The sequence below is a fragment of the Frankliniella occidentalis genome, unplaced genomic scaffold (genome assembly GCF_000697945.3).
Source record: "Frankliniella occidentalis isolate FOCC.00 unplaced genomic scaffold, Focc_3.1 Scaffold59, whole genome shotgun sequence".
Lineage (NCBI taxonomy): Eukaryota > Metazoa > Arthropoda > Insecta > Thysanoptera > Thripidae > Frankliniella > Frankliniella occidentalis.
In genome coordinates this window covers 414,382-420,550 of record NW_026267189.1, presented here as the reverse complement: position 1 = coordinate 420,550, position 6,169 = coordinate 414,382, and positions in this window count along the sequence as shown.

The following is a 6,169-nucleotide window of genomic DNA, read 5'->3' as shown; positions in this document are numbered from 1 at the left end:
CCCCTCACACCCCACCCCTCAGCGGCGCACCCTACTCCACCTCAGCCCCCAGCGCCGCACCACCAAACTCTGATCGCCTGTGGCGCTTGGGCCGACCGGAGTAAGTTAGTTTCTGGACGCGTTTCGGGCGCCCGTCATCTTGTCCCTCTCGCAGCCACCACCCCCGCCGCCGCCACCTTCTTGTCCAGGCCCCCGGGGCACAGCTGTATAGTTGCAGAGGAGGCACACTATGTTCCGCAAGTCACACACACACACACACACACACACACACACACACACACACACACACACACACACACACACACACACACAGCTGCGCTGCCAGAAAGTTGAGCAGAAACCACTCAAAACAGTTTTCTCACGTTTGTAAATGTACTTTAAATGAAACTTTCTCAAAAATTGTACTCGCTCAGCCTCAGCCCCCCCCCAGTAATATGTTCATCTCGACCTGATCTCGACGCTGTCGCTCCAGCAGCTGTCGTCCGCCTCCCGTTCTGCGCTGCAGCGGCTGCTTGCTGGAGCGGGTGGTGTGGGCGCCGGAGAGGCGGCCGCTGTACTCGACAACGGAGCCAGGCCAGGCCAAGGATGCGTCTGACGCGGAATTGCATTCGAGATGCGGCGCAGCTAGCATGAGAGCTCTTCCCGCAGTGCAGAGTATGTTGTAGGTACGTGTAGCGGCGGGCTGCCAGCTCGGCCCGCCCACCCAAGCCTGCCAGTCTGCCTGGGCGGACTAAATTCTTAGAGTACACGGCTCAGTTGGCGTCGGGGGAGTTGCTTTGTTTTACATGTATATGAAGCTAACTAAAGGCAAAGGCGGCGGGTCCTGTCCAGCCCAAGGGCAGGGCGGGACGGACCTCGCACGGCGGGCCGGGGCGGGGCGGGGCCGGGCACGGCGCGGCGGAGCTGCCTCGACCCCTGCCAAATCAAATCAAGCGCACCCCGGCGACTTTGCAGCAGCAGCCCCCAGCGCCTCCCTTTCTATACAGCCCGCCTGCCCCTTTCGCAATAACCTTCGCGCTGGTAGGGTGAGGGGGCGGAAGGCGAGAATCGTCCTCGAAATGAACCCCTCCCCCCCCTCCCCCTGCCCGTCCTGCCCAGAGCCTAAAGACCTCCACAGAAACCCCAAAACCTCCACAAAACCCCGGGTGGCGCGGCGGGCCGGCGTCCTGCCGAGGAGAAGACAATGGCCGGCCGGGCGACCCAGGAGGAAAAGTCTCAGCACATTAGATTGATTGGAGACCCCCGTGGTGGCGTTGTGGACCTCCTCTGCCCCTCGCTCTAGAAAGGGGGATTATGATTCCCTGCCGTGTGTCGCGATTGGTCTTTACCCAGAAAATCATATGTATCTTTCGAACAAGTTCATGGGGCCTTGAATTATAAGCCAATCTAGGCCTGAATTGTTTAAGGCTGTTTGTAAAACACGAGGTATCTCTTTTCCTATTTCAAGAAAATTTTCTCTGCTTCAAGGCTTTTATCCCCGTCGAAAACAAAGGAATCTCGTGAAATTAGGAAAAAAAAAAAAAAAACATCTCTAGGGTCTTTTTTAAGAAACGATTTTTTATGGTGTGCGCGTCTGACAATATTTTTGGCGCGTGATACGCTCCAAGGATCTCGTCCGCCGCGGCTCTTACACCCCCTCTGTTCCCTTGGCCCTCCCTCGACCCTCCCCCTCTACGCCCGCTTCCAGCCCCTAAAGACCCACGCGGTGGTTCTTACCCCCGCCCCATCACCCGCCCCTTCTCCTCCTCGTTCTCCTCTCAACCGCCGCGTCTCCAAGGAAGGGTCCTCTCCTTTGCTGTTCGGTGTGGCCCGGCTGGCTGCTCTTCTTACTCCTCCTTCCCTCACTCTTCCTTCTTCTTCTCTCTCTCTCTGGTCGGATCGATGCGAGGACCCTCCCCCAACCCTCCGTCCAGAGGGCCTCGACGACGGCTTGGCAGTCGCCTTTCTCTGGGAGCGCGGGGGCCCTTCCCTCCACCCGAGGGGTCGCCGACTCGTATAATACTGGGTACACGGACCTTATAGTACCGTATAATACCTATAATATTTTATAATACTTATAATATTTTATAGCAGCATATTGTAGACATTAAAACAATTTTGTTAAATGCTCCACAATTCTTTTCTTGTTTTAAATAATAATTTTCTACTGTTTTCATTGGTTCAGCCCAAATGACATGCCCTCGAAATATTTTAGAAGTTGCGGAAAGGTTTTATCACTATCCTAGCTTCTGAAATCATGCGTGTTAAGTGATAATTGTGACAAATGATCAAGTATGAAAAGTGTCGTTCCTTTACAAACCAAAAGTTTCCGGAACTTTTTTTTTTGTATGATTTGTTTAAAAAAGAACCTACCTACATAATTATTACCTAGTTTTCATAACCTGAATCGTTTTGGCTCATAAAAATAACCAGAAGAACATGTTTGAAACTAGGGGCTTAACTGTGATGTAAGGCCTTAAGTAGTAAACTATGTGAATCTTAAGGAATTGAGAGCACTTAGAGAGTGTCAGTGGAACTTCTAGCTTCCAAAATTCGCCTGTCATCCTGTATGGTACCTTGTAATACCCTGTAATACTAGCTGTAATACCGTAATATTTATAATATCCTGTAATAGACTATAATACTTATAATACTCTATAATACCTATAATATTCTATAATACTTTTATAACACCTGTAATATATAGTACTGGGTACACGGGTCAGGTGAGTCGGCGACCCCTCGCCTCCACCGCAGACGTTTCAAAGATGTTTTCCCTGGTCTCTTCCCGCAACTCTTTCTGTTCCCAACGGATCCCTATCCTTATCTCCCACACTGCAAAAAATTAGAGTCTGATACAGAACGATCTACAGCGTTACTGTAGATGCCGCTCTTAGTCACTGCACCTAGGGTACAGAGCGCGTAGTACAGTGTTGCTGTAGCACCGGAAAGCCCAGGATTTACACGGTACAGTGTACGACTACGGCTCCACTGTAGACAGTTTTGTCCGCGCTTTTGCCTTACAGTGGTCCTGTACATTGCTCCCTGTACCAAATTTTAACTATTAAAACTACATCGATGCTGTTATTCGAATAACAGAAGTTCCTGGAAAATAATTAGCAGGACGATCTGTAGTTGTCCTGTCATAATTTTTTGCAGTGCACCTGCTGACCCTATACTGAAAAATACTGATGTGGCTCAACTCGTTGTATACCTAGAGCTAAATGCTTTCTAAGGAAAATTTACGGTACAACAATTGCGCGAACAACTGACACGAATTAATTTTTAGATAGCAGTTTTGTTATAATCAATTATGGGACAATAACGAGAAATTGTGAACGGAACAAACGTGTTATAGTAAGTATACGCAGGTTATATTTCATTAAGTGATTTTCAGTGTGCAGAGCATAGCATCCCCGACACTCGAAATTACGCAAGTGGTTTGTTTAAGACAATATATGCGCCTACGTCCTCAACAACGCGCTACTAGAGCCTGGTTTGCCTTGAGAGGGTTTGCTTTCTGTTTGCAGAGAGAAGAGAGAGCGGGAGAAAGCGAGAGAGTAAAGGGAAGAGGGCGTGGGGTGGGGGTGAGAGCTCAGACGTGCTTCTCAACAAGGGCCGCGAGCGAACTGAGCGGAAGCCTCGGCGAAAGGAAACCCAGAGGGAAGACACCAAGGAGAGAGAGAGGTGGAGAGAGAGAGAGATAGAGAGAGAGAGAGAGAGAGAGAGAGAGCGAAGGGGAGAGAAGACGAGGGCAAGGAGGAGGTGGAGGTGCGGGCCCGGAGGGGACCGCATTGGCCCGGGGCGGGTCGGAGCCGACCAATGCTGGCTGAGGGTCTGGTCCCTCCAGTCCCTTCCCGTCAGGACCCGTCCACTCCCTTCGCCTCCCCTCCTCACGGCGCTCCTTCAACCTCCCTCCCCCCGAAACCAACCCTCTTCGACTTGGGCTGAAGGCGCCCTTCTCACGCTATGTGCAGCGCGCTCGCCGTCGTCGACCGTACTGAAGGAAAAGCATAGAAAAGAAGGACGCATTGCATACGGTTAAAAAAAACAACTTGCTTTGTGATATTGAAAACCTTAAAGAGGACGATTTCCTTTGTGAAGCGCAGAAAATCCTTCGTAATTGCGAAGAGATGGCATCATGTAGACTTACTAAGGAGCTAGATCCGTCGCAACACTGGAAAAACTAATATAAGCCATGTGTTACCTTACAAGTGCGTCATCCTTGGAGTCATATTTTGGGTCACATGAGACCTCCTTTGTGTTGTATGCCTATATCTCATATCTATGATGTTGCATATTGGTGTGACCGAAACTTATGTCGCACACTACATGGTGAGACCTAAACTGGTCACCAATTGACGTGACATATGTCACATTAGTTTTCCCAGTGTAGGTTTTATTGCTGAGAGAGGGTAAAAGTGCCCTCTGGTGGTGCTTTATTGGTATAGTCCGAGAGGCCAATGATGACATTTGCAGGGAAATGAAAACGCAACAATGAAAGCGAAAAGCCCTAGCACCGGTAAACAATTGTTCTGAAAAGCGGAAATGAAAGGAGAAAAGAAAGCAGTTGCGATCGCCATTGAATAAACTGTCCCGTCTAATGTTTGCAATGCGATGGGTCCGACGAAAGTGAGAGTAGTTGGCCTACACAGGCCGTGTGTCGTGTTGTCTGCGCCGGCCAATGTGTGTCTGTGTGAGTGTGTGTATGTTCGTCTATGCTTCCGTGAGCGTGCGTACGTGAGACCAGGCGTTTTTTTCTAAAAAGAGGAAGTGTTTGAGGTGCTGACCTTCAAATGAAAGTAGTCTGGCGCCCAGCAGAGCCCCGGCGGGTGTCCGGGCGTGGCGGAGCGGGGCGTGGCGGGCCGTGCTGGGGTATCACACGCCCCCTCTCCTCTCCCTCGGTCCAGCCGCAGGCCACTTCAAACATGCGAGAGTGAGTGAGAGAGAGCGAGAGAGATAAAGAAGGGAGCAGAGAAACGCGCGGGAGAGTGTGGCCGTCTTTGTCGCTCAGCCCCCTGCACTTACTTGACGTGTGGAGAGACGCTGAAAAATTTACTCTTTACTTGACGCTGCGCAAAGAGAGAGAGAGAGAGAGAGAGAGAGAGAGAGAGAGAGAGAGAGAGAGAGATGGGGGGGAGGGTTAGGGGGCATTAAAACACATATAGACCTATAAAGTTTCACTGCAGCAGCAACACACCTGCGAGGAGGAAAGGAAGAACTCTGCAGAGGCAAAATTAAATTTTATCCCGGCTGTTGGAAAATGTGAGAGAGAGGGTGCGTTAGAGGGAAGGGAAACTTTGCACCAATAAATAGTTGGGTTGAACACTCTAATAAAGTGTTCAACAGCAAGTTGAATGTAAGGTGTTTAACTGAAAATGGTGCACAACAAAGTGTTGCATTAGGTAGTTGTGCACTTTAAATTGTTTTACTCGGTTTTCCTACCAAGTTGAGCACTTCTTTAAATTGAACGAACCTCTGTGTAAAGTATTCAACAGAAGAGTGGAACCATGAAGTTTTAACACATTTAAGTGCACAATGTACTGTTGAACACTTTAAAGTGTAAAAGGGGTGCACATTTATCAGTGTGCTGGCGGTGCGGTGCGCGCGTCCGAGAAGGAAGCGGAGACGGGACAAAATAAAACCGGACAGAAAGGATCCCACAACTTTGCAGGGGAAAAGTTTTCGGTGAGGAGGACAAACTCTTAGAGAGCGCATGGTTAGTCTTTTTTCTTCCTGCTGCGGGAGCACTTTTTTTTGTAACTCAGTTTGCTTCAAGAATTCATTTGAAAGAGCTGGACTGGAGACATCTATTCACTGCATTATCATTATGGAAGCAAGAAGTTTGTGAAATATTCGACCGCGTTTTTGCTCAGCTCACCCAGTACGTAAAGTAACTCATTCGGTCGACAGCCCTAAAAGTACGAAGACATCACAATAACCTAACAATTTTAAAAACTTCCGACCAAAAGTGGCAGATTTGGATCTACGAGCACGCACACGACATAAAGGAGCAAGGAGCAACACTGTTAAAAAAGTTGTGAAATTTCACATCAAAATCAGTTGTAAAATTGCAAACGTGGTTGGGAAATTTCATAACATTGTCAATTTTGCAATTAGTTATTAAAATTCATAACAGTTCTCTGAAAATTCAAATCTGTCTTCTGAAAATTAGGAAACATTTGTAATT